This window comes from Oxyura jamaicensis, chromosome 2, assembly GCF_011077185.1.
Source record: "Oxyura jamaicensis isolate SHBP4307 breed ruddy duck chromosome 2, BPBGC_Ojam_1.0, whole genome shotgun sequence".
In the NCBI taxonomy this organism is placed as follows: Eukaryota; Metazoa; Chordata; class Aves; order Anseriformes; family Anatidae; genus Oxyura; species Oxyura jamaicensis.
The window spans coordinates 119,174,171-119,189,210 of NC_048894.1; positions in this window are offsets into that span (position 1 = coordinate 119,174,171).

Below are 15,040 nucleotides of genomic sequence, written 5' to 3' on the forward strand. Positions count from 1 at the left end.
CGGCCGTCATACAGCCTCCCGGGGTGCAGGGGCTACCAAGGAGGGAAAGCAGGAATACAGCATTTACTTTGAAATGGGGTTCCAAGGAGCTGGGTTTTATTCAGCTATGCTGTGATTTAACTTTCTATGATACTAGAACATCCTCATTTTCCACCTTTCCACACTTTAACATTTTTCTTCATGCAGTCTTGTCTGGCAGAGGAAGGGCTTTATGTATATACCGCTCATTTTCCTTTCATTGATTCCATGCTTCAGCGTTTTGTATAGTAATAACGAATGGCATGCAGAAACAGTGGGGGTGTCTGATAAAGAGTAAACCTGCGTCTGCGACGAGCAGTGACCGTGAGGCTAACGAAGCAGGCGTGCCTGTAATTTGTCGCCTTGTTAAAAACGCTGGGCAAAGCAGCCAGCGGCTATGCTGTACACTGCGGTCAGTAACAGTTCGCATGGTCAGTGAACAGGAATTTTAGACTAGGGATGAAGGAAACAGGAGAAGGAGACAACCTGCCACTGTTTTAAATTGGAACTTTCTGAGCTGGTTTCGTACTTAATGGAAAGAAAGTAAAATGCACAGTCCTTTAACCCGCTGAATTGGCAAAGACATTCCAGAGGCATAGAAAAGTAAAGGATTTATTATTTGCTGCAAAGATTTCTATGCCTGCAATAAATATAGCTTGTAAATATTGGCATTAATGTAAACTGTGAAGTGGACAATGCACAGAGGGCTCTTTATTTCCATAGCAGCGTACGTACTGCTGGCCTCTGCTGGCCTTCCGAATTCACCACGTCTATTGCTGAGTACAGCCGTGTAACCAATAGACAATCTGCTGGCATCCTTTTTCTCCATAATAATCTTATTCTGTAATTACAGGCATAACTTTTCACAGGTGTTAATCGGGCACATCCCATGCCACCCTCTGGAGATCCCTGGCTTGGGTTCCTCATGTTTCTCCAGGGTGCCGTTCACACCAGCTGGGCTCCAGAACACAGCAGAGATCTCTGCAAAATGCTCCTGACCTGGCAGAATAAACACAGTTTAAGCAAGCTTGTCTTAACATTTGCAACCTGTAAGATGGGTTTCTAGAGACCATAATGAAGGCAGAAACTGTAGATACACTTAAAAAAAAAAAATGTTTTGGTTTATTTATAGCACAATAAGATTTAGCCTTTCTATGGGGGCAAAGAAAAAAAAATGGAAATGTTCCTTTTGAAACTATAAAAAGATCCTTTGGGACCCTAACTAATTCTGGGCCAAATAATTTGACACATTTGAAAAAAAAAAATAAAACAACAACAACAACAACAACAACAAACATTAGTTTTGCCTAAATGAAACCGAGTTTTTAAACAAACACGTTTGTGTTTTTGACAAGAAAATTACATCCACTGGAAGGAAGTGTTCCATAACCGAGTGAAAAAAGATGCTCTAACTGGAGTGGAGCTGAGGATGCAAGTCAGAAGATATATACACTTGTGGGATCTGTATCAGCTGCAGTCTTAGGAGTCAGCTTCATGTGGAGGCAGCCCTGACCTTGATGACCCAAACAACACGCTGATGAGCGAAAAGCAATGGGCCCCTTTAACCTCCCACAGACACAGTTGCTGTAGAAGGGCTCAGCAGAGCTTCTCGAACGGGTTGCAGCATGCTGGGAGTGAAATGTGCTGCTTTCTGTTTAATTCATCTAGCAGAGGCTGTGCGTGACACAGAGGCAATGAGGATATAATGCAGTCTGACTCCCAGAACTTTTGGAGGGCGGTGTTTGTGCTGTTCACCACCGCAGTGACGAGGCGAGTGGTGATGACTTTGGTTATGCTTGGAGTGAGGGAGGTTGACAAATGAAAGGGCCACTTGCTGGTAGGGAAAAGGCATTGACAGAAGTGTCCTGAACACCCTGTGGGGAGCCCTGAGGAGCACAATGAAGAGGGCTGTGTAGGTACTGGGAACTCCTGACCATTGCCAGGGGGAGAAGGATGGTGCTGTGACCATACAGAAAGCTCCAGTTTATGTGATAGCTGTGTGGGGAGCATTGCAGAGCACAGGGAGTTTTGTGTCTCCAAATTATAGTCTGTGGTAAGAATGTATACACCTAGGCAGTTCCTATCCTTGTCCAGACTGGCAGCTTTTTGTCAACAGCACTCTATTCAGCAGTACATTGCCACATCTGCTTTGCCAGCATCAGCGCTGACTCGTGGAAAAGCAGGCGATGCCTGCATCTTCCACAGCTCCAGCCATGCGAGCAGGTTAACAGGGTCTGTTGACAGCCACAGAAGGGCTGTGTTGCTGGTCATTTCTCCGTGACTCCTTCCTAACCCCAATGGTTTACAAAGTCACTCATGGGCAACCCCGCTGAGTGTTCGTTTTTTGTGCCTGCAGCTGCAGCGTGCCAGTGGAGTATCTGTTCAGCCATCTGAAGAAAAGATGGGTTGTCCCTCAGGGCCAGAGCTGAGTTTGATCTGCAGCGCATGAAAAAGATCTGCTGTGCCTGTGCTTCATAGAGGCCATGAAAGAGCAGATGGCTGTTGGATGGGACTGAAGGACCCGAGGGGAACCTGCTATGCAAGCGCGAGCACACCTGCAGCCACTTCACTTGCCTCTGAGAGCTGGAAGGTAGTCCATGAGGGAAGCCCACAGTCACTATTTAGTGTCAAGTCTTGTGTAGTGTGGGGAAATGTTCTCTTGCAGAGAACATTTGATTGGCACAAAGTGTGTATGGGGAGCTCTGACTAGTCATCGTTGGGTTTATATAATTGGCTTCTTCCTTCTTTTCCTCTCCTTTCTTTTGCCCTCATATTTCCTGTTCTTGCCAAGTAATTTTGCTTGTAATGTTATCTCACCCAATCTTTTTTGCAGTAGCAGCCCCAGGTATAGTTAGCTCTTTCTTATATCCTGGCTGTCTCTGAGGGATGAGAACCTCAGGAGGGTTGTGCAGAGTTCTATTAAACTCAAGGATATTTTTTAAGGTCTTTATGTAAAGTAGCATGTAAAATAAAAGCAGAATGCTTCACGATTTTTGAAGCATGAAGGTGGAGAAAACAGAATGAAGAAGAGGTATGTCTCTGTTTTCTGGGTATCCCAAATAGCGATGGGCTAATACTTCTGCTGTGCCTTTTACTGCCCACTTTTCCTCAACCAAACCACCAAGTGCTTAGCGGTTTGCATAGGAGAGACATGGAAAAGCCATAGGGGCTGCATATGTAGAGTAGAAGACAACAGTGAAATAGTAAGAGAAGTATAGAAGGACTCCATGGTTGTTGCAGGGACTTGAATAGATGCCCTTTGTTATCTGTGCACTCTCACACACCAACTTTATGCTTGTTAGTAAGAAATGAAATTAGTGTGATTGCCCATGGCCACCACAGAACAATCCAGCACTGTTAAGATCATGAAATCCCATTTCTTCATTTCCTATTGGCAGAACAGCAGTCTCTTCCCTGCCCTCACACTGCCCTGTATTAACTATCTGAGGTAACATGCATCCTTAGAGCTATTTAGGGACAGCTCTCCACAGCCCTGGTAATAGCACAATACTTTTTATATGTTTTTATCTGTTCTTGGTCTTAAAGGCTGCTGCATGAAGTGGGGTATAGTGCCCACAGAGATGCAGACTGCTGCTGTTTCTGTAGGCTCTGACCTTAACAGATTCTGGTGTAGGTCATCCATTGGGCACACTGATTACTGCTGATGGGAGGGATCCGTGCATAGTGGGTGGGTAGGTGAGAAGTGTGCAATGGAAACAGAACATCCATTTTCAGACAAAACCAATATTGCCAGATATGGCACCAATGTTGGAGTCAGTTCAGGACAATGAGTGTCTGCATGCACAGCCAGGACCACGTGTCTCTGTCCCAAAGCTGTTGCAGCTTATGGCTTTCCAGGACAGATAGAGTGACTGCCTTGGCAGCAGAAGTTACCCAAAGAGGCTTTGCAAGGAAGTCCACTGCATCACAAAATATCCTAAGGATGTATAATACTAACCAAGCTACAGTGCAGTTTTGTAGGTCACAATGTTAGGTGAAGTCAGATATGCAACTGTAGTCCCTGAGAGAGATGTGTGACACCTTGCTCAATTTTATCCAGCGTGTTCTTCTGGGATAGATACACTATTCCTTTATCTCTCTGTCTGTGGGCGCAGGAACACAGTTTTTCATCGTTCTCAACAAAATGTCAACTAGTAGGACCCATGCCAAAGTGTTCATGGTGCAGGACTATGGAGCAGTTGTTAAATGCATGGGACCAGCTGCAGGATGAGTCTGGAGTGTGATGAAAACCACATGGCTGGGCACTGCTGGAGGTGAAGCATACTGGTTGTTGTGTTAGATCATTGCATCGGTTAAATGCCCAAGGCCTGGCTGCAGTCCCAGAAGAGAAAATGACTATGTTAGGAAAGGTCTCACAGAGTGAATTTCTTATCTGGTCTTGATCTGGGATCCAACTTGGGATGCTGTAGGAACTGAAGAATTCCTAGGTTACTGTAGCCCAACCTTTCTGAAAGGGTTTCTCCCCGTAGCAGTGTGGTCCATGGCTATGGATGCTTCCTTTTCTTTAGTGGAGAAGAAATGCATCTAAATCCAAATAAAGGAAAGAGACATAATCTGTGCTGCATGAGGGAATTACATCTCAGCTCCTCACCAGGACAGGATCCAGCTCCTGGAGCTTTCAGCAGGTCACACTGCCAGAACTAGAGCTGTTATGGACATTCATGGTCCCCTGGCACATGCTCTTCAGAGTCTGTCTCCCTGCATTGCTCCAGATCCAGTAAGCGCTGGTACTGAGATGCTCAGCCAGAAGCAGTGCAGTAAAGCTCCTCACTGTCTGACGGGCAGGAGAGATTGCTCTGCCCTCCTGCCTACTCGCTCCTGTGCACCTCTGTGTGCTGAGCTCTGTCCAGGGAGAGCTGCCGACAGCAGTGCTGGCTCTGCACTACGGCTTGGCTCTGACTTGGTGGCAATGCCAAGGGTGTTAAATACAATACCTGTGGTTCAGGAAAGGGCCTGCGGAAAAGCAGAAGGTGTCCAAGGTGAAAGACAGATGCAAAGTTGTATTGGGTTTATGTGGCAAGGTTTTGGTAGTGGGGGGCTGCAGGGGTGTCCTCTGAGAAAAATCCAGAAGCTGCCCCATGTTTGATAAGGGCCAGTTTCAGCTGGCTCCAAAGGGACCTGCTGCTGGCCAGAGCTGAGCCAATAAGCGATGTTGTTTGCACCTCTGTGAGAGGAGAGTTAAGGAAGGGCAAAAAACCTGCTGTGCAACATCAGCTGGGAGGGAGAAGTGAGAAGCAGCCCTGCAGCCCCCCAGGTCAGTGCAGGAGGGCAGGAGGTGCTCCAGGCAGGCAGCAGCAGTTCCCCTGGGGGCTGTGGAGAGGCCCCTGGTGGAGCAGGCTGTCCCCCTGCAGCCCATGGGTCCCACACGGAGCAGATCTCCACGCTGCAGCCCGTGGAGGAGCCCCCGGTGGAGCAGGTGGAGGTGGCCTGGAGGAGGCTGCGGCCCATGGAGAGCCCCCGCAGGAGCAGGACCCGGGCCGGAGCTAGGTAATAAATTTTATTAATCACTCTGTGCTGAGTCTCTTTTGCCCATGATGATAATTTTTGAGCAATCTGCCTGTTCTTAACTCTTGAGTCCTTTCCATCGTATTTTCTGCCCCTTTCTGTTGGAGGACGAGGAGTGAGAAAGCAGTTGTGGTGATCAGTTGTGGTACGTGGTGGTAAGGCTCTAGGAAGGGAGCCAAGGCGTGGGAAGGGAATGGGAAGGGGCTGCAAGGACCCGTGGGTGGTCTGGGCAATTCTGATACAGGCAGCTACTGCTTGATCTGATACAAAGCCGCTTTGCCAGAATGTTTGGAACAGTTTTTAATGGTCTTGCTGCTTACAAATCAGATCAGCAGTTTGCCTCATCTGACTGCAAAGGTTTAACGTGTGGCTGTAAGACCTTATGCTGTCTTTAGGGTATGGTCTAACTTAGTTTAGGATAATGGGAAAGGGTAGAATTTTACTATTTTATTGAGTCACAGATTTGTTAATAGGCCAGTGACGTACAAAGCTGAGCAGATAGTCTGAAAAAAATGATGTTTATATCTCCAAGGAAATGAAAAATCTTTAAGAAGTCAAGCGTAGAAATATTTTCTGAATAAGTATGAAATTAAGAAGTTTAGAAGGGGAAGACTGAATTTGTGTGGAATCTCTAGAGGATTAGGAGAGAAAGCTTATCTGTAAAAGCTTATGTGATACATAGAAAGAAGCTCTGTAGATACCACATGCATATGGTATGCAGAAGACTGCAGTCACAGGAGATATGAGGAGGGACCTCTTTTTATATTTGATCATGGTGCAAAAAGTTTGAGCTTGTCAATTTTAGGTGACATACAGAGAAATCCTTTTGTTTGGATTCTAAATAGCATGAAAGTTAGATGTGATTTAACTGGTAACTGAACGCCAAGGCTGTAGAGAATCTAAACTGCAGTGCACTGGCATTTCATCCTAGGAAACAGCCAGTACTCTGGCACAGGTGAAATTCATTGAAGCTGTACAGAGCAGTCTGAGAGAGACCATTACAAACATCAGGGAATACAGAGAAGTATTCCTTCTTCTGGTGACAATAAGGAAGCTGTTGTGATGATGGTAAAACAGTGGGAAAGACACTGAACTGCAGGGATATTAAGGGAGTTTGTAGCAGCTGTCAAACACAAGCTACACTTTGGTCAAATAAATTACTTGGCTCAAGGTGGAGTAAAATTTAGGGGTGCAAGAAAAAGAGATGATGTTAAATGACCTGATAGTAATTTCTGGTCTTTAATGTAAAATCTTCAAGTCTATAAAGTGACTATAAATGCTCTTAAATTAGAATAGCATTTACATATGAATTATCCTTTAAATTGAAACATCCATTCAGTTTACAAAGGAAAAAGATGACCGTATAAGTGCAAGGCAATGAAATAACCAAATTTCACAGCTTTATGGAGAGACTCATTTAAAACTCTATTGTATTTCTATGGTACGTGAGAGGTTTAATTGCCAGTGGGTTTTAGCAGACATTCCCAGAACTGGTTGTGATGGTAAAATCCCCTCAGCCAGGCAGAGCTTCATTTTAACACCACACTGCTTGACAGAGGCACCTCTCAGAGCTGTGAAGCTTCTTCACATACTTCTATCCACCCAAAACAAGAATGCATATTTGCTTCTTCCAGCACTGCAGAAAGTTTCAGAAATGACACTGAACACTATCAATTGCTCAGTAGCTGAGTGGCAATCACAGCTGAAGTGTTTATTCCCTTCAGTTCCTGCCCACGACTGCTCATTTCTGGCCCTGCAGTCGTCATCTTCTCTCAGTTGTGCCAACACAGCTATTCACGGAGGTGCACTGCAAACTGGGACAGTGAACTGACCCAGGGTTAAAGCAGTTTTATATCCCTGTGTGGCACTGCCCTTTTGAGCTTTTTAGCTTGGTGCAAGTCTAAGACCACCCACTCTCCCTGCAACATGCTGTCCCCAAGTGTGTGTTTCCACCACCTCCGCACAGGCTCATGTAAGTGAAGCCATGTGGGGAACTGGGCCAGAGAACTCATCTATCTGCCAGCTAGCCTGGCAAAACAAATATTTGGCATGGCACAGAGATTAAGTGTTACACTGCTCTTTTGGGTGGCAAAATGGATTTGCTGTGTCCTGAGACACTGCATATTATGCCATGGGCTTGGCGTGAGGCTCCAAAGTATGGTCTCCAAAGTCTTGTGTTGTGAAACTACCACCTGCACTTCCTATTGCAGCTTCAAAATAGCTCCACAAAAGAGTGCTAATACCCTTAAAAGTGCCCGTGCTCCTCTTTGAACATATAAGGATGGTGACCTCAAAGGGACCCCAAATCTAGGTCTTTCCACAGTTAATCTATTTGAAGAAGTCTTGAAGTCTAGGATAGTTCAGAACTCCTGACCTCAGCCTTCAAAATTATCATCTGGTTTCAAGACACTCATGCTTTATGCTTGATGAGAAACACCTGAGTGGCAAGTGCCTCCTCCCTGTGGATACCCTTCTGCGGAGATGGGGAGAGGATTCTGCCCCAAAGCCTCGCAACATACTTTGCTTATGAACTTTTTATGAAGGGCTAATAGATCAGAATTTAGGGAAAGTTCTGCTCGGAAAGTTAAGGAGCTCAAACAAGCTCCATTATCCCTTAAGGTTCTTTCTAGTTTGTGGCAATGAACAATTATTTGGGTCCTCTACTCTATTCTTTTAAACTTACTTAACAATACCTTCTTGAGGGAAGTTTACTCTGATGTACTGAGGTGATGGCTTTATTTGGATGATGAATGTTGAAATAAGATGATTATCTTTATCTTTGATCATGAAAAACACTGTTGAAAAGTTTATGATTTTATGGTAGTTATTCCAAAAATAGTCTCAGCCTATAATTTATAATACTCAATACTTTAATATTTTTTAATACTTAATGCTTATAAACTTTTATAACTGGTATTCTTAAACACCCTAGCAGTCTAGTTTTGAGGCTTAGAGGAAACTGAAATGGGAGACCTTACTAATTTTTTTGAGGGAATCCAGATGTTACTGATAATTACTCAGTTTTACTTATCTCAATAACCATTAATCATCCCATCTGTGATATCAGTGATCTATTTGTCAACATTAGAGAACAATGTCAAGCAGAAAGTGTTAAGTAGAATATGCTTATTTTATATATATTCTTAGTCAAAAGCTAGAGACAAGTGTCTATCCTGTATACATCAGTTAAACTTAAAATTAATTCTTACGTAATTTACAGTCCAGAGTTTCCACCGGTAGAAAGTCTGGTGACATTGCATGAGACTATAGACAGAGGTAACATTATAATGTTTTACATCCCATCTACTACCTGTAAATCTTTTTTTATTATTATTATTCTGTAGACTCAAGTGAGTAACAGACTTTATAGTCTTGGCTTTAACAGAAAGGTCATTAAGAATATGAATGTTAAATTAGCCTGCATAAAATTGCTTCCCTTGGCTGCTGTAGGCCAGTTTGTTCTCACCTTGAATTTCTGTGTGCCTAGGGCCAATAGACAACCAGCTGGCACTGAAGTTCCCTGAAAACTACAAGCTGTATTTTCTTGGGTTTCTTTGAAAATCTCGTAGCTGCTACCTTTATTCTGCTGCCACTGCTGCTATTCTGCCAACTGGAAAGTAGCGTCAGGGTAGCTGGAAACACAATTCTATGTGAGAGGATCGTGTTTTTAAGCAGAGATTGATTTCCCATTGGAAAAGTGGATGAACCAACATTACTTAATTTCCATTCTTGTGCTCTTTGAGAAATTAATGAAACAAGTCCTTGCTAGATTATTCTTGTGGAGGTGATATTTCTACAGGTACTAGTTGGCCAGCTATTGGAGTAAAGTTTCACTTTCCTGTAAACAATGACTTAAACATAACTGTTACATTAAGTTGACCCAATGATGTATAGTTTGTGTGCAGCAGTTTCTAGTATATTCATATTTTCTATGAACAAGTCAGAAGTTTTACTGCGAGGAGCAGTAGGCAGCTTTTCACACTGAGTCTTTAAAGAGAAAGGAGTCAGCGTGATGACTTTGCTGACTCTAGTTTACTCTTCCTTAATGTGACTGCTGAAATAGGCTGGAGGTCTAGATCACATAACTACTTAACGTGCTGGCTAATGCCAGGAGAAACACAAAGGGAGGCTTGTTGGCAGCCAGAAGCTGGTGCCTGTGCACCACGTAATTATCAAAGGTGAAATACTTATTTACTTTCATTCTTATCTTGCTGAGGACAAAGGGTCTTACCTCTACTGGTCTCTTTGCTCATTATGAAGACTTGATAGCATGCTGTTTTTACTTGCTCGCTTCCTCGTAACACATAAATGACAGCTTTTATAAGAAATATACAATGGCTGAGTGGTTTCTCTCTGCCTGCAGTAGAAAAGTTCTCTTTTCTGGTTCCACATAGTTCGGAGTACTCCTCCATTAAAGGTGGCCCCCAGATCTTCTTTTATAGTAACGAGGATTTCCAGTGCAAACAGCCCGTGGGACTAGGGGAAGTTACAAACTGGAAGAGCTGCTGTTGGTCTATCTGTCCAGCAGCTCCGTAGCCAGAGCTGGGCCTGGGTCTGGATTTGTCTGTCTTTTCATGGATGCCTAAGGGGGCTTTACATGGTAGCACATGACTGACATAAAGCAGATGTTTTTGACTGTGTTTGCAGTGCCATATCAGAACTACTTGTCCATGCTCCCTGCACAAGGCTCTGCTATGCAGCTTGTCATTGCTCATTGGTTTTGGTGTGAATTGAAGATGGTCAGCGTGACAGAGATCCAGTTAATGGTTAAAGAAAAGGCTCCTGTTAAAGTTTCAATTCTCATCTTCTGTAAATTCCATGATGGTTTTCCTACTCATTATAAGGTTTTGGGAGGGTATATTTACAAATGAAGAAGTGGGATTAAATTATCACCAGCTTAATCACATTCTAAGTCTCTTCTTGAAACCCGTGGTAATTAGTTGCTTTTGGCATTACCCTTCAGCCACACCTGTATCATTTTCCTTATCTTCTAAATCCTTAATCAAGTCCTCACTGGTTTATCCTGTTATTAATGGTGATATTAATAATGGTAGTTTTGGTCCTAACTGTGTGAAATATTTATGCTTGACTATTTCCTAGTAAGATCCTGACTGAAGTACTTAATTTCCAATACATGTTTTTAAATTGTAAATTCTTATGACTTTAATTAGGAAAATGAGAAAATTACAGGTGAGATTTAGACTACCTGGGAAGACATAATTGAAACGGTAATTGTTGTTTTGTCCTTTTAATACTTTTTTTTTAGTTGTAAGATCAGACAGATAAAAAGGAGTAGTAGGGGAGTAGAGAGAGTAAAATAGCATCACCAGCTGTTCTCAAATATTTCTTTGTGGGAAACTTTTTATCTCTGTAGATATCACTGAAAACTCTGAAAAACATTTTGCCGAAACATTCCTAAGTAACAGACTGTTAAAAATGAGATCCTTTTGCTTGTGATAATATTGTTATTGTTATGTATGGCTAATTGCGGACATCTGATAGGGCATCTGTCCTTTTATTTTACTGGTATTATGTAGGCAGTGCCTCTCTCTCCACTTCTAAAAGAACACTGTGCTCTACTGTGGTATCTGCACATCAACAAAATGTCTGTAAACAAGGGGTTTCATGTTTGCCTATCTTTTGCTTCAAAAATCCTTTTGCTTCAAAAAGAGTCAAACATTTGGCTGCCTGCCTTTAATGTATCTTGAGTGTAAGTTGCTCCATGAAGATTTTTGTGGAAGTAATAAGCTGAGGATATAAGGAGCAGAAACTCAGGTTCTCATTCCCCACAGCTGCAAAAAAATGTGCTATCAGACATGAGCAAATGTTCTCATCAGGTCCATGAAAAAGCATTTTCATGTATTCAAATAAAATATTGTGATGAACAGAGTAGCACTACATGCAGGGATTGCATCAGTCACTAACATTTTTTAAAAGTAGTTTTACAATTTATTATTATTTTCCAAAACAACTATATGTTGTTTGAATATTGCAGTCTGGCCTTCTTTCTTTCTGTGTGGTTATGATTCTGGAATAGAAATACAGGGTTTTAATATAAAGATTTTTGTGAGCACTAAGAGTAAGAATATTTCTTAGATATACTAAACTTTGAAAGCTCAAACATTTTTTCCTGGTCAGGCAAAGAAAATGCTATGAACTGTTACATATTTTTTAACATTAAAGAGCTTCAAAAGTAATAATAAATGGTATTTTTTCTCATAAAAATATTATTTTTGTTTTTCTTAATAAAAATATCATTTACAATAAGAAATGTTAATTATTTGTAAACAAGCAAAAATGCTGTTATCTCCTTTATTTTTCTGCAATCGCAATTTGATTTCTGCTTCTAAGAAATAATTCCTGCCAATTACAATGTTTCTCTGAAATAAACTGAAAAAATTCCAAGGCACTCACAGAGCCAAGGCCTTGGGCACATTGAACCTAACACAATAAGGATTTCCCCCTCAAATCCCACTTCTTTTTATCTCCTTTTTACTTTAAGTAAATGTTTCCTGAAAAACAAGTTAGTTCTCTGAACGTTAGAATCTATATGCAGCCACCCCAATAAAACACTTTGCATCTCATGCTAATCCTTTCTGCAGTGTGTGGTCTCATGATCAAGAAGTCATTTAAGTCTTTAGATTTCTGTGGCAATTGTAAAACATTGCCAGTAAGGCCTCCTGTAATTTCTCTTCAATCACAGCGTGGAAATGTTGAGTTTTGCAGAAAATTATCAGCCAAGGAGCCATCAAATGCGTATCAGTTTCAGAAGAAGAGAGGCTGCTGCTGACCAGGTTCCTGTACAAGTCTGCTGTGGTCAGTTCACACATACTCTGCAGGTCTCTGACCAGCGAGATTCTTGCATTAACATCACAGACGTGTAGTGTTGTTGAAACTTGCACAAAAATGTTGGGGTGTGAATATAACTGAATGCATGGCTCCAGACTGTAGATCTGGAAAATCTGAACAACAGGAGACTGGCAGTGCTGTTCAGATATTAAGCATACCTTACGCACCATGTTCTTGTTTGAACAAGAACCTATCAGCCTGTAATCAATACCTTCCTGCCTGCCTGCCTTCCTTTCTTCCCTCCTTCCCTCCCTCCCTCCTTCCTTCCTTCCCTCCTTCCCTGTATGTAGTGTGCCTGAGAAGAGCAACCCTCACAGATGCTGTTCAGGTTTCTTCCCTGGGGCTGCTTCTTTGAGTAAGGGCTGCAGGACTGGGCTTTCAGTGCATATCCTGCAATGTAACGTTAAACTTTTGGATAATGATGAGAAAGTAGGGAGAAACATGTTTTTTAAAGCAGGACACTAAAGACAAGATTATCTAGCTATAGCACTCAACACTTCTTTTTTTTTTTAAAAAAAAAACGCTAAACGTTTAGATTAATATCTAGAAATGTGCAGACATGTTATACTTCCACTTTACGTTAGAGCAGTGCCTTCCCACACAGTAAGAGATACCCTTAAACAGAAGAGCCAGCAGTGTCAGAGGAAATGGAGCCTTGTGCTTGGTTTCTAACCTTCATTTAAGAAGAAGGAAAAAAAAAAAAAAAAAAAAAAAAAAAAAAAAAAAAGGTTATATACCCGAATACTGTCCTCCCAACAATTCAAATAGTACTGTGCCAAATGTGATTGCAGTCATAATGCTGTTCAGGTATAACCTCCCAAAGAGCTTATTTCTATTCCACTGTATCCTGAGTAATATATGATCTCCTGAACTTTTAATTTTTTGCAGGTGTATTTTAAATTACTGGCCTATATTTCATCAAGTTGCAGGTTACCTTGTTTACTATTGTTTCCTGATTTTAAGTCATTAAAATCCCTAGGTTACAAACTTAGCAGCCTGCCAAAGAGCTATGTGTTAACTGGCACTGTGTTTCTAGTGCACTGGTTGCTTTCCGTATCACAGCAACATTATTCAAACCCTTTGTGGGCTGGTTGCTCCAGGAGCGGATGCTTTGTAGAGTACAGCACTAAATAAATTGATCTTCCATACATCAAAATGCAGTGAAATAGAGGATTAAACTGGAATGTCACCATTGTATTAATTTCCCAGGGAGGAAACAGTGAACTTCACTGATCAGGCTGCCTGCTGTTGCTAAGATACTGGCATATGAACAAAACCTCATGGTCAAAAAAAAAAATGCTAGCACATATGAAAGAATCAGCCCTAGGCAGTCGATCTCTTCCCACAGCAGAAAGCTATCATCCATCAACGCAGTCACCAGAGGGCTACATGCAGTCCTAACAAGCACTTTAACATGCTGATGATGGAGCTGAACAGAGGTGGTTTTGTCCAGAAAGAAAATTTAAAGGAAATAGTATAAGCTGTATCCATGTTTAAATTTGTCACACTACCCTGCCTAAGCTCAAACTGGTTTAGCTGGAGATTTGGGATCTCTCTCTCTCTTTCTGTAAGTCTATACCTATTACACAGAGAATAGTTGATGCTTTTGTTCATTGTTTAATGAGACTTGCTCCACAGGGCAGGCAAGAGAAGCTGGATCTAGTCGAAGTCCCATGCACTGACTGAAAGCCCTTTATCGTGTATCATTCAAAATTCTCCAGGATTCATAATTTAAATCTCAGTCCATCAACAAACAACACTGTTCATCAAAAAGATTCAGTAATCCGTGAGGTGAGAAAATTTACTAGTCTTGCTCTTTGCAGTACAAGGAAAGGTAGTAATGGATTTTGTTCAAGCACACACCCGATTAAATCTGACAGTGCACATAAAGCATTTGGTGTGGTCAACAGTCAATACTAATGGAATCTGTTAGTGGCATCGGAAACATCCATCGCTGAGAGGGATTAAAAACAGTGAAAAGATGGGTGCATTAACAATCCAGGGCTGTGGTGCATGCTACAACCCTTCACAAGAAGCAGAAGGAGTAGCAAACACAAATTAATCACAGGCTGTAAATTAATGGGACTTTTGTAAAGACAGATGTTAAAATGACCAAGGAGGTGAACTGAATGTTTTTTGTTAGTGTAGTACAATAAATGTTCTTCTTTCCTAATGCAACATAACTAACCCTCTGTTCTTAATGGGGTGTATAAGAGTTCTGTTTGATGGGAAATTGAATTGCTAGAGAAATCCAATAACAGAAATAAATATAAGTTGAGTAACTGGAGATCAGGCCAGAAAACAAACCTAAAGAAAGGAGGAAAATGCTAATTATTTCTTAAACTAATTATAGGATGAGTATTATTAAAACTTTTTTCAAATAGTGTTGTGCAGTGAAGGCAGTATGCTTTCCTGGACAAAATGTAATGTTACATCCAAGAATGGGCTGAGCTTTAAGTATTGACATGATACTTTTCAAAACTGCCTGTCAGAGAAGGTAGAGCAGAGGTGTTCATGCACTGGGGTCTTCCATGTTAGCCATTGCTGGGACACCCACATCATTCACACTTGAGGGCAGACTCATGCGTGAACTTGTCCTTAAGGTCTAATCCTTTCCAGTTCTCTACTTTGCAGGACTCAAGCATAT